The following is a 14,111-nucleotide window of genomic DNA, read 5'->3' on the forward strand; positions in this document are numbered from 1 at the left end:
GGCCCGGGACGCGCCCCTCCTGCCCGCGAGGTCTCGGCGGTAGCGCCGAGCCGGAGCCCCTCGCCTCAGCCCCGGGAGCTGCGGGTGCGGTGGTGGGGTTTGCCGGGCTCCGGGCCTGGCGCGGAGGAAATGCCGAGCGGAGCGCCCTGCGGGAAGCCTTGGGAGGGAGGAGAGGGTGCGCTGCCGCGTCGGGTGCTCCTAAACGGGCCCCGGATACCTTGGAGAGAGCCTGGCAGGTTTACCTGCCCCGCGCTCCGTCGCCGCTGCTCTCTTTGTGGAGGCTGTTGGCTGGCAGCGGGAACAGTCCTGGCACCCAAGTGTTTTTGGCTGTGTCTTCTTGTTTCATCTTGTAGCAGACAGATGCTCCCATAGACGCAGAATCTGCAGGCTTTGCTTCCTTGTAATTAGCAGGAGACACAATCAGGGCAAAAGTAGCATAATCATAGTTGTAACTGCAAAATGGGGGGGGTGGTGGTGTTATTTTTCTGTGGAAAACCACGTCTTTCTTGGGGGAAAAAAAAAACAAAACCTTGGGTTTTTTCCCCCTATCTTTTTAGATTATCTTTAAACGTTTGAAGAAGGAACTGAGCCCAGGAAAGTAGAAGTTGCCCTGAGAGACTTCTCAGTGTAATTCAGGTAATGTGATCTGTTGTGACTACCTGTGGTATGGAACTTAAAAACTTGTGTTATGTAACCGATTGCAGTTACCTGTTTGTTCACACTCAAGTAACTTGCATAGAAATTTTTCATTTATGGCAAACTTCTGGTATGAAGTAGTGAGCTCTGCATTTCATGTGAGGTATTGGACATGTAAAAAGTATTCATAAGTGAGATGCAATCCTGTAGTTAAAAAATCCCACACAGTTACATTACTTGTGCAACAGTTCCCTTAGCTGGGGAAGGTGAAGCTGATGGATTTCCTTATGGAGACCTAGGAGACTAGTCAGTTCACATCAAGTTTCCAGCAACATCATTCCTCTGACCCTTAAATTCTTGCTATGCTTTCATCTGTCCAGGATGCTACTCCAGAGGTAGCTTGCTTAGGTCGTTGCCTTGACTGTACTGTCCTGTTTATATCCTCTTTGGGTTTCTGCTTCTTATCATTATCACACATAGGATTCTTGTCTTTATTTTGTAGCTATTTGATGATTTATCCCCAATCTGCTGCTGAGGTTGGAGGTTGCCTTCAGTAACAAGAAGGGAACTCCCCACTCTGGTGTTTGGGATGCCAGAGTTTGTTGCCTACATGTTACATGATCTCACATCCAGTAGACCTCTGTGTAAGTGCCTTGTGATACCCCACCTCCCCCCCCCACCTTGTTCATTAAAGTTTTTGTTGTGATGAATACAGAAGAGCCATGACAGCATTTAGACTGCTGGCAGGCTGATCAGTGTTGTCTCAAACTCCTTGTTTGTTTGCAGCAGAGAGCTTCTTGTCTTAGGCTGTATGTTACTTAGAATGGTGAATTCCTTTATATATTGTCTGTGTTGCAGCTAATATGTTCAGGCTTCTGGTTTATCACAGAACCTAGAGGTTTCAATAATATAAATTCTAAAAAGTTAAGTGATGGATGCTATGGAAAACTTGGGAAGAAACTGTAATGCAAGAACAAGGGCTTTTGCAATATCATAAAGTGTTGATAAAAAGACATAATTTTTCCGTCAGTTTAATTATATTACCTACTCAGTACCACAGGGTGGCATTAGGAGTGACAACTTACAATTCTTTGTAGCCGTAGTCGTACGTTATCTATGGTATGCTCTGCAAGCTAACAGTTTTTGAAGAGGGAGAAAAATCAAGTCTTGAAGTTTAAACCAATGTCTTGGGGATTAGTTGGCACATTAACCAGAGTGCACAGCACATACTCTCTCTGCATACTTCAGAGAGTCTGGCTTCATGTGGCTGGCCCATCACAAGCTTTTATAGAACCTAAATGATGTATTCAGATGAGGCACTTCTTGCAAATAATTTCCTAGATCTTCTTTTAAAAGGTAAGGTAAATAATTCTTGTAGTTCAGACATGGTAGTCTGTAGTATTGACGCTACCGTTGTAGTTACAGAATACATCACCTGATAGAAATGAAGTCAATTTCCCAGCAGGTGTGAAGGATTGGCTTTCAGCATTCCACTCACAGCACAGCCTGATTCTCTCACCATTATCTATCACTGCTACTTTTTTTTTTTACTTTGTGGTTTCAGGGTTATGTTATCTGGTGATAAAGATTTGAATTCATAATATTTGTATTGAGTTAATATTTCTTCCCCCCTCTTGAGTACCAGGGAGAAGAAATCATGATTGTATTGTGTATGTTTGGTTTAGTGTTTAAACAGGTTTCCACTGGTAAACTGTGGCTGAACTTAAATAGTTTCATGGGTCTTTTCCAGCCCTGTGGCCTTTCAAGGGCTATTAGAAGGAATGAAAGTATTTTAACCTCTCAGCTGTGCTTAAGTAATACAGATTTATAAAAATACTTATACCACTGAAGACTTTTAGGCAACCTAAATCTGGAAGAAATGGTAGGAGACCTTATAATGTGATATCTATTGTGGAATTTTATTTGGCCAGTTGTATCTCTTTGGAAAGGAATGCAATTATGACAGCAATCTTTTTAAAAGATTGGTTGTATTATGTGTGTATTATAGCTACAAAACACTTAAAATTGTAATAACTCTACTGTAAGCAGTTACTGACTGACTGCAAGTGTGAGGTATTTTTTAGTCTTTATCAGTCTTGCTGCTTTCATGTGCAGCTTTTTACTTCATTTAAGTGGTGGAGGAGTGAAGAGGGTATTTTGCTGTAAAGCAAACAGTGAGGGAGCCTAGTCCCTAACTTAAATTTTTTTAAAAACAGGAAAAGTGACAAAGATGAGGGATAAAAGCTCTTAGTTTTACAGAAGACAATGGCAACCGTGATCAACTAGTTTTACATTTGGCTTATTTTGTTTTTCCTTTCTTATAGAAAAAACTTCATTTGTGTCCATAGTTGGTGAGATATTTGGATTGTTGTTGGATCACAGATGATTAGAAAAGAAGCTGACAGAGTTCTGCATGTGTTACAGCTGTGTGTGTGGGAACAGCAATAGAAGACCATGCAGAGCTGAATGTTAAGGACTGAATATTCTAAAAGGCATTTTTTTGAATATAGTCTGCAAAGAGAAGTTAGATAGGAGGCAGGGAAGGGAGGAAGTTTCCAGCTCTACTATAATGTATTCTGTGTTACTGCTTGTAGGTCAGTTTTTTATAACAGCAGAATAGACTTTGAGAAGAAACTTATGGCAACAATAAACATAAAGAAAATTTGACTGGGTATTAGGATCAGTTAACTTGCTATATGATTGTGATCCTGCAGGTTGTATAGCAGAGCAGACAGCAAATTATTTGGAAGTAGGTGTGCTATGAAGTATGTACATTAAAGTGTTTCTTGCCCTGGTTTCCTAGTGGATGCAACCAAAATATGGTTTGGGTTTTTTGTTGTTTTTTTTTTTTTTTTTGGTGGTTTTTTTGGTGGTTTTTTTTTTTAATACCTAGCAATATGGGCAAGCCTGCAAGTCTTGAGAGGCTTAACTAGGATTGCACAGTGGAGCAACCTAGCTGTGTGGGCATGGCAGAGTTACACCTAGGGAGAGAGGTGCTTTGGGGACAGGCAGAATGCCACATAAAAAGCACAACAGTATTCTTTGTGTTTGTTTATGTATATTAAATTTCTTTTGCAGTGCTTATGGAATCTTATCTTTTAATTTTTTTGAGTTACTCTTTTTTAATAGACCGGTCACATCAAAGTAAATACTAAGGCAGTAGGGAGGCAATGGTGGTTTTGACAACTAGTTTGGGCGCAGCCAGATTTTTGATGAAGGTATTGTACATTTCTGGCAGCTCAGACAAAATTAAGGTTACCTGGGACTCTATATGTGTTCACTTTTCCATTGACTGTGCCAAATGGCAGATATACTTTTTAAATTTAATGTAAATTCCTTATTCTATACTCTTATACCTTTTTAAGAACGTCTGGCACTTCTCAAAAAAAAATACCTTTGTAGACTTGTGAAGTCAGTGAGGATGATTTTACATTTTAAATTAATGTAGGAGATAAAATTATCATTGTGTGAATAATTAAGCTTGGGTAAGCTTTCTTTCCTAATTCAGTTGTGATAGTAGTTCATGTTTCCATGTGTTTGTCACTACCCCTTTGACTGGAATTTACCATTTCTACAGGTGTGCCAAAGGAGCAGTTTCTGTGAACTTTTTCTGATGTGCTGAAACTTTTAATCTAAGGTGATTACATCTGAAGTGAGGTGGGAAGGGAAGGTCTTGCTTGGATTACTATTGGTTGGTGAAGATGGTAGCAGGTGATAGAGAACTAGAGGTGATGACACATACTGAAAATGGTATTATCTTCTACTGATGTGGATGGATTGGGAGGAGAGTAGTGTTTATGCTTCATACTGTCATCTGCCAGCCCGAGATCAGGGTTTGTCTGCATTCTGTCAGTCTTCACTTACGTATGTTATCCTGCTGGTGGTGCATTCCTTACTCTGTTGATGCTCAATCTGTTAATCTAGGTTAATAGAGAACGGGGCAAAAATGTAACTCAAAACATTTCCTAATAAATGTTCCATTTTGGTGAAGAGGCAATTTTAGAATTCTCTCTTGTGGTCTAGTAAGCAGTTCTGAGAACCTGCAGAATAAAATGGCTAGAAAGGGTTTTGTAAGATTCACACTGGAAAATCTGGGAAGCACAGATTGCACAGAAATCCCCTCCAGTGTTATAAAGAAGACGAGTCTTCCCTTCCTCAGAGGAAGAGGCAAGCTATTAATTAGGATATTTCCAACTTCTTACTCCTTGAAAATCACGGTGTAATGTTTCATTTATCTAACATTAACACTGCTTTATTTTAAGGAAACAATTTTAAGTGCTAAATTTGCTTTTGTTTGCAGGCTTGTGGTAAATCTTATGTATAGACATTACTTTTAACTTCAGCCTTAAAATCAACAGGGCAAGTTGTAAAAACCCACTTCTGTTCCTCAGGCTTTTGGGCAATGAAGAAAAATAAGAGTTTGTGATGGCTCTGCAGTTATTCAAGAAAAGCATTTTTGTATTCTAAGTACTTTGTGTCCTGACTTGTATGCATCCTCTCTTTAGTTTGCTGGAAGACAAATCTGACTGTGCAATACGTGTTTAAACACACAGTGTTGTCCTTAATAGCTTGCAGTTTTCCTGTTCTCCATGCTTGACAATTTCCTGTTTACTAAAAATGAATATATATTGCTATGTACCTAAAGTAATACCCTGTAGCATTCATTTAACGCTTTCTTTGTTTTTGTGACAAACTTCACAAGAAGTAGGCTACTAACGTACAGTGCCCACCATCAGTCTCACCAACCTGTCTATAGTCTTGCACCTGACCTGTAAATTCTTTAGGGCAGGGATTTTCTTCTGTTCTAGGCATTGAACAGTTATATATGTGAACTTAAATCCTGTTGTGTTACAGTAATTCAGATGGTTTGGAACTCTACCTGGATTTGATTTTTTTTCTGTTTTGTCTTGAGGTAATCTGGAGCTTCTTTTTAAAATAGTGTTAAAAGCTTTTGAAGGTTTTGAAAGAAACCCATGATTAAATATTGTTACTTGTTCATCTTTGTTTCTAGTAAAATCTTCATCAATTTCTTACTAGGTGGGAAGATAAGATTGCTGGTCTCATACTGGGGCTTAGACCAATGCTGTGGTTGTTTTCTGTAACAGAAAATTAAAGCAATAAGAACTGGCTGAGGTTGTGTTGCTGCATGCAATGTCCTGTACGAACAAAGCAGATGGCATTTTATGCCTTGAAAAAAATCTTACAGTTTAAACAGAAGTGGCAAGGCATGGAGTAGGGAAATGTTTAGTTCATAGTACTAAATTTTATTTCCTAAACTACTTGATTGCCCATTCATTTTCAAGAAAGTTTACTGTACAATATGTGCATGTTTTTTAAGAGTAGCTTTTGATCCACTGTATTTATTAAAAAAAAAAAGGGAACCACAACTTGTATAGGATTTCACAGCAAAGTTATAATCCATTCTCTTGGTCTTAGTCTAGTGTTTTTTTCCACTTACTCCCTTCTTCTAGACTGAAGTCAGTTTTGATTTGTAAAGATCTTATGCAAGCATTTGAGTCCAATAGTTGTAAGCAAGCTTTATCTTAAAAATCTGTGAGTGATCCAGACCTTTAACTTTTTAGGAAACTATGCAACAAAGATACATATTATTTCTCAAAGATGCTCTGTTACTCCTGTTGCTTTAGATGCAGAAGTAACATTTTAAAGTATTTTTAATACTTTTGTGCACAATTGCTTATGCTTCAATTACTTATCCCATACAGTGATGGGACCAGAGTTTGAAATTTTAAGTTGAACTAGGAGAATTATCAGAAATGGTTAAAATAGACATTAAAAGAAGATCTTGCCGGTCTAATTCCATAAGTATAAAAGGTTTATCTTTTGTCTTTCTGTGTTTTGGTCTAAGTGTGTTAGATGTGTCCCCCTGAAATAAATTCTAGATTGATTTCTTTTTCTTAGTAAGAGACACAGGGGAATGAAGGAATACTTTTAATCAATTGCATATATTAATATTTGACTGTTGATAAAAAGGAGATCGGAATATGAACCAAGAGAGGATGAAGAACAAAGAAATGAGTAAGACAGCATCAAGTATTTTGGACAGAGGGGCAGATGAGGGAATGAAATCAGTCTTTGTGGGGTTTTTGCTCAAGTTCTTAGTAAAGAAAAAGTAAAAATACTTCAGCATCTTTTTACTGAAATCTGTCTAAGATGAATAAATGTAAGCACTTTTATCTTAAATAAATTTATTTTTAAACTTTAACAAAGCATTTATGAACATTTAGAAATTATTTAAAATTAGTCAAATCAAATGACAGTTGAAGCCATACAAGTTTAGAAGCCCAAAACAAGTGACTGAAGTGCTAAACCAGATGCAACAGCAATAACTTGTTTTGCAAGTGCAGGTATGCCCTGAATTTTTATTCAATATCTTCATCTCAATGACAGGTTCATTCAGATTTTAAAAGTGAATGGACTGACATGGCAGGAAAGCTTTTCTTTAAACCACCTGTGAAGATGTGTTCTTTCTAATCAGAAAATTAGCAGAAAGTTACTAAACTTCCTTCACTGTGTATCGAGTACCTTTAAGATCAACATATGTCCCAAACTGGTATTCTGAATTTTTTTTTAATCACAGGTTATTTCTGAACATAAATAGGTGTAAGCGCAATTTTACCCTCACACAGCAACGGCAATCTTCTTATCAGTGATATCAACTATTATTTCTGCTAGTAAAATGCAACATCAAGAATCTGAGCAAACTCAAATTTAATAATTCATAAATTAACTTGTATTTCTGTGTTCTTCTGTTTGGCTGATGAGGCTGCATTTCAATGCAAACCAATGCCTGGAAATGGTTATCACATCATAAAGATCAGAATTTCCTTTGGAGTCTCTCTTAAAGGTGGAAATACAAAATAAAATTGACTTTAAAGCAAAAAAAAACCCCAAAAATCTGTCTAGCTAATTAACTGATTTAGTGTCTAAATTAGAATAATCAAAAAGCAGTGAGGAAGCATCTGAAATTGCAGATGTGGAACCCAAATAACAAAGTTTAAGTTTATAGTCCCTAAGGTAGTAGGAAGTCAATATAATAGCAGTTAGGGAAGAATACAAGTGTGACTTCTTAGGTGGTGGCTATAGTTAGTGCTAGAATATAAAGGCTGCTGTATTAGCTGAGATTAATTACATGGTCTGTCTCCCTCCCTTTGATTTGAAAAGGAAAAGCTGCTCATTTAGGCCGTTACCTACAGCTGATGAGCTCCAAGAAGAGCGAAACCTTTTAAGATAGGTCCTGTAGTATTGGCCTAACAATCTTCAGAGTGGCTTGCTTGCGTTCATGTTTGTGCTTAAGCTACAAGTGTGATCAAGAACCACAGAAATGCGTGGTCTAGAGTCATTAGTGGCTGAACCTGTTACAGCAAGTCAAGGGGAAAACAGTCATTAGGTTTTACTTTTTATTTATATTGTTGGCTTTTATCCAGCCAGGTGTACATATATAATGCATGCATGTGTTGTGGGTGTGGGAGAGAGCTTTTAAAGGTAAGGAAAAGGGGGAACTATGAAACAGAAGAATGGAATATAAACAGGAAAAGGAAAAAAAAAAAACCACAAGATAAATAAGAAAAATGTTTGAGTTTATGGTGCTATTGAAGATATTTTAGATGATGACTGACTGTAGAATTTTCCACGCTTATTGGTATGGAATTTGTAAATCAGCTTTTTTCTTCTGTCATAGAGGTTATTCATGAAGCAATCAGTGTTATTGTAGCTACTGAGAGAGGGAGAAGGTGAATGGAAAAAGGGAAATGGTAAACTTTTTGAAGGTTTGCATCAAACATACTCAACTGTAGTTTCGTGAGGTACTATTATCTTACACAATTTTTGTGCTTTAAGGTGAACATTACTTTGCAACAAGTATATGCAAATAACTGATAGCATTTAATGATTTTTTCTAATATTATTTAATAATAATTAAACTGTGTTTCTTTAGTGAATATTTTACTGCAGTAAATAATTCTCTGCTGATTCTCAACATTGCAAATTTAAATAATAGGCATCTGGAACTTGAGATTAGTCTTCCCATCACAGTAAAAAAAAAATAAATCCTTTTTTATATATGTATATAGACATACAGATATATACACACACTTATGTGTAAGTAAAAATAAATTATCATTATAATATTAGAGTGTCTCGGTAATTTTCAACCACCTCAGCCTCTAATCTGAATACTTAGAAAAGCAAGTTGAGCACATGCATTATGACTGAAGTAGTTGAAATTGGAGCAGGTTGTGGCTTACTTTCGGTATCTCTGCAGTGAAATCGGCAAACACAATCAGCATGGTGTCAGGTGCTGGCTGCAGCAGTAACTTCAACTCTTAAACTTTCATTTCTGATTTCAGCTTGAGCATACTTGACTGTTAAGACTTCTAGACTGCAGTCAGTATTGGTACCTATCCTGACTTCTCTGGCACATAAAAGATAAACTCTTTGCCAATACTGGGTTCATCTTACTGATTTCAGATTTTCTTTCTTAAACAAAGTTGCTGCCTCTTGACATAAAGCAGAACCATATTCTGTGGAACAAGCACCATTCTGACTTTAAATTCAAGCACTGTTCTATCACTTTGGGGAGGAAACTCTGTGTTTCACTGAGTCAGACTTGTGCAGAGCACTTGTGCACTCTCTTGCAAGTTTTCTGTACTTTCACCTTAAGTGGTGACTGTAAATTTAGCCTGTGCTGTCAGAGCAAGAACTGATAAGACCACCAAAACCTGTGGAACTAACTTTTACTTCCAGTTCTCCATGCTTATCAGAATCCTTGAAGGAAAAAATGCAGTAGGTTGAACCTACTCTTGGTCCTATCCTTAAGTGAACCAAGAGCTGTCGTAATGCAAGTGTCCTTTCTGGATTGCCAAAGGTTACAGAAAGCTTTCTGAGGAAGAAATACCAATGGAAATCATCCAGGGCAGACCATGTAGGCTCACTGGCACATCACCATGACTGGAAGCCGAGTAAGTTACTTGATGATACTGCTTTTGCTAGAATAGCAAAACAGGGTGTTCATCAAGAAACACTTGTGTACGTGAAATTCACATCTTTATCAGATTTTAGGTTTTCCTCTCTAAAAAGACTGGTGGCAATACAGATGGTTTGTGTCCAGGCATATTTCTTTAAGCACTGGAGGTATCAGCCTTTGGTTGAATTGTGTGTTATTAAAGCTGAAGAAATTAAATTCCAGTGTCATTCTTCAGTTATTTATATGTACACCAGTTCTATACTTTTTGAAAATCTGCTAGTCTTAGCACTTGAAGCAATGTCTAGACCTCTGATTTTTCTTTCAATTCAGTTGTGAGTACAGTATTTACTTTGACAATGACTTCTATGTCTTTTTAGCAGCAAGAGAGAAAACAGGTTTGTTTTATATCACACAATATCGATTTCTAATTTGAAAAACACTGGAGTGGGGAAATGGGAAGCAAAACAAAAACAGATGAACTCATCTTACTGCTAAGAATGCCTCAGTATAGGGTAAAGGTAAGAAAAACATACCTTTCTACTCTAAAAGCAAGGTTATGTTTTGGGGTAGAAGGCAAATATATCTAAAGAGTCAGAGAATAATTCCTTGTAGGCACCATCCCCAGGTTACACTGTTGTACACTGTTGTTTATGATAGTGACAATCACAAATGATAACTGACCAGAGGGTGAACAGTGAGGTCTCTGCTGAAGGAAATCACATTAAAAATGCAAGCCAATTATTAAAATGTTTAGAAGGACTCTGTTAGCAATTGACTTTCATCTACTCTTTTATTGTCCACTGCAGAGGCATATGAAGTTATGCAAATAAAGGGGTGAAAGAGGGGAGAGGATAAACAGGCAGTCCTAGGTTTATGTGTCCGCTCCTAGGCTCTGAACTGTCCCTCAGGATTATTATCCCGATGCTTTAGTATAGTTCTGTGAAAGCTTCAGACCAATGCTCAGTCATGGTCCAAAAAAAAAAAAAGCTTAATAAATGTTCTTAAAAATATTCTTAATGTCCTATTAAGAATATTAAGAGCCTTTTAAAAAAGAAGACAATGTTATTCCTGCTGTATAAAGCAGTGGTGTGCCTACCTATTGAATACTCTGTTCTGTTTCTCCTTCATCTCTGAAAGCAGATGATGGAATAAGAAAAGGGATGGTAGAAGATGATAAAGATCAATCATAAGTCTGAGTGATTTCTATGCGAGAAACAGCTAGTCTCCAGATTCTTCTGCCTAGAAAAGAGATGATGTCTAAGGATTGTTTGTGTCTTGTCCGATACAGAAATGGGTGGAGGCAGGAGGAAGCATAAAATGGAACTAACCAGTCATGAGTCTAAAAGAAGCAGAAAGATGATGAGGATCCATACTTTTGGTTTGACACAGTGTGCTCATTCTTATGTTTCTATTTAAAATAAACAAACAGAAACCACACCCCTGCAAATTTCCAAGGGTGCAGAATGGAATTTTACAGGTTTCTTGTCATACAGAAGAACCATGGAGAAGACAGAACTCGGTACTACAATTTTAACCCTGGCCTTTAAAGCACAATCCAGCCTTTTTGGAATAATTAAAGCATAACATCTCTGAACCTAATTAGAAATATAGAGTTTTCTGTGAAATTCAGAGGTTTTTGATTTCTAGCTTTATACAAATAGCAAGAAGTATTGTCTGGATCTCAAAGTGCTTGGCTTCCAAGAAGTTGAAGTATCTCTGCTGACAAGTGAGGCTTTTTTTTGCTGCAAGGACCTTTTAGGGAACCTTGCTTTTCTGTGTAATTATTCTGAGGTTCAGTGGTGATTTAGAGTGGGGGAAGGAAGAAAGTGGATTCTTTAATTAAACACTACTAATCCCAAGTCCTGGTATCTTAATGCATAGGCTCTTTCAGTGAACTTTACCTTTGAGGTGCTCAAAGGGTATATGGCAGGAAGCGTAAGGGAAGAAGTAAGAAGTCATTAGGCCTAGTCCACAGAAAACAATTGTACTGTCTAGCATTAGAAAGTCTGACTGGATGGAGGTCGGGCATTTTGTACTATGGCCAAAACCACAGAAAGCTGTCTGGCATTTTTGGTATTTGTGTATGCAGTTTAAGACCATGCTTAAAGAAACACTGAAGTTAGGATTTAACATTTCCCTTTCAGTCTTGGCCGTTTCCCTTCAAACACATGTACAGTGTTTACTGTTGTTTTTATAAAAGTCTGATTAATACTTAGGGTAGTTTTATGTTAAAACTCCCTCCTAATTTCATCTTCTGAATACATAATAACTCCTGCATGCATTCTTCATCTGCAAGTTCTAATGTTTGTAGGCATTTGCACCTTCAGGTAGCATATAGCTACCTGTACCGAAAGCTACAGGAAAATGAAATGCATTTTATTCTCTATTTCATGGACAGAGGAAAACTTAAATTCACAGTTACTTTATTTTGGAAAAGCTGGGTTTTTTTTCTGCTGTCTATAGCAATTTTGATCCTTACCTCTCATCTTTCAGTTTGTCCAAGTCAAATAACATTCTGTGTGTTCTGTGTTGCTGCTCATGGCCATTCCAGTCATTCCTGTGCAAAGCCATGATCCCCTGTTCATCTTTACTTCTCACCTCCTTGTTCAGCCTGTTGTGGTTTTCCATCCTAGGCTTTTCCTAGTAACATGCGCATTAATTGCTTTAGTCACCCCTCTTTGACCTTTCCTTGGCTGCCCAGCTTTCTTCATATGCGTGTGCTGATTTGGACTCATAGGAGCACAAAGTGTATTTGGTACAAGGAATGACAAAATAAGCTGAGATCCCTCAATGTGGAAGAGAGGCAGCTGGGGAAGAGATGTGTTGGAGAGCTATAAAATCATGAATGTTGTGGAGATTATGGGCAGTAAAGGGACAAACACACAGGCTTGTGGCGGAAAGGGCTGTTGATGGTTACTAAAGACAGAGAATCACTTTGGCTCGGGAAGTCTTGGCACTGCAAACTTTGGGAACTTGAAACGAAGTTCTTGGGAAGTTTTTCTGTATGCTTGCCCCATTCTTGTATTCTTCCTTGCGCATCTGCTTTGGGTTCCTTTTGGAGACATGGTGCTGCGCTGGCAAGCTGGATTTGGCCCAGTAGCATGCTGTTATTCTTTTAGTAGAACTCTGCTATAAAATAATTCAGGCTTTTAAGCATGACCAAGCATGTTTCTTCTTCTAAATCCCTGTTTAGCATTTCATCTGAGTTCTTTTTATGACTCAAGTGCAACAAACTAGGTCTGGGTCACTGTTACAGAAATATTCAGGTCCAAAGCTGACGTTTTGTGAATGTAGAAGAACTTTTGTCTGTTGACGGTGTAAAGTATTGACAGTTTTAGATGCATGTTGCTGCTGTCCTTTTTGTAGCAATATAGTGCCTGGTTACTGCAGGCATGGACCTGGGACTTCTTCAGCATAGAGTGATCATATAGTGTATGCTGTATAGTTAGCACATTCTAAAATGGTAGCATATGCTAAAGAGCACAAAAATACAGTACTGATCTCTAAGACAGGTGTTGGTCTATGTATACCGCTTATCCCAAGCATTGCTGATCTTTCGGGGATTTGAAGAATGATGAAATAGATACCAAGTGTTTACAAGCAGCTCATCACAAAATGTGAAGGACGAAACTGGATGAAAAAACCCCTCATAAGTACCTGTTTAAACATGTAGTGTGATACTGGAGAATCCCCAATGCATTCACATTTTCCTCTGTTGGTACATAAATATATTTGAGTGTTATTTTTCCACATATGTCCATTGTAAGGTGAGCATCTATCTTGAGAATTTTTTTCTGCCTTGTGATTTCAATCCATGCATGTTTCTTGGCACTTTTCTCATGCATTGTGCCACAAATGTTAAAAAAACAAACAAACAAAAAAACCCTCACCAAACAAAAAAAACCACCACAATGCACAACCAGCCAAACGAAAATAAAACCACCAAAAAAACAAACCAAACACCCCCGCCCCTTCAAACAAACAAAACCAACCAGACCAAAAAATGCAGAACAAACTGTAGTTTACCTTTCTTGTTTTCTGATGTTGAGCACTCTCATTTGCATCCTTGGCATAATTGCAGTTATTCTGGTTTTAGTTCATTCCTGTTTTGACCTTGAGATAGGTTTGAAGTGCAAAGGTGAATATAGACTTTCCATCTTTCTCCTTCCCAGCTTTGTCAGTAAGGGATCCTTCTGTATCTGATTATTTAGGCTCTAAAAACAGGTTTGTCAGTTATTCTAATAGTTCTTATATGACTAATGTAATTTCCACAACTTTTCCATATACTTGCCAGCTTGTCTCTTCTTTCTCCACTCTATTTGATTTTATAATGTGTAACTCTCTGGCCCAGAAAGATCATTTCCTAGATGTTTGCCCCCTCACAGATAATAGCAGGAAAGAATCAGCAAGGAGAGCCTCTGAATCTAAATAGTAACATTTGATTTTATTTTTTTTGGGGGGGGGGGGGGGGGGAAGGGAGGGGTTTTTTTTG

General features: G+C 37.8%; 1 protein-coding gene across 1 annotated transcript in view; it reads left to right on the forward strand.

Annotated features, from left to right (window-relative positions):
• Positions 1-557: 557 nt before the first annotated feature.
• The window catches only part of DTNB (dystrobrevin, beta), a 202,114-nt gene continuing 188,560 nt past the window's right edge, over positions 558-14,111 (forward strand). Inside the window, exon 1 of the mRNA XM_010565883.1 lies at positions 558-636. The gene's annotated coding sequence lies outside the window, so the exon portion shown is untranslated. The remainder of the gene's footprint in view (positions 637-14,111) is intronic.

This window comes from Haliaeetus leucocephalus, unplaced genomic scaffold (assembly GCF_000737465.1).
Source record: "Haliaeetus leucocephalus isolate CR32 unplaced genomic scaffold, Haliaeetus_leucocephalus-4.0 Scaffold197, whole genome shotgun sequence".
NCBI classification, from domain to species: domain Eukaryota; kingdom Metazoa; phylum Chordata; class Aves; order Accipitriformes; family Accipitridae; genus Haliaeetus; species Haliaeetus leucocephalus.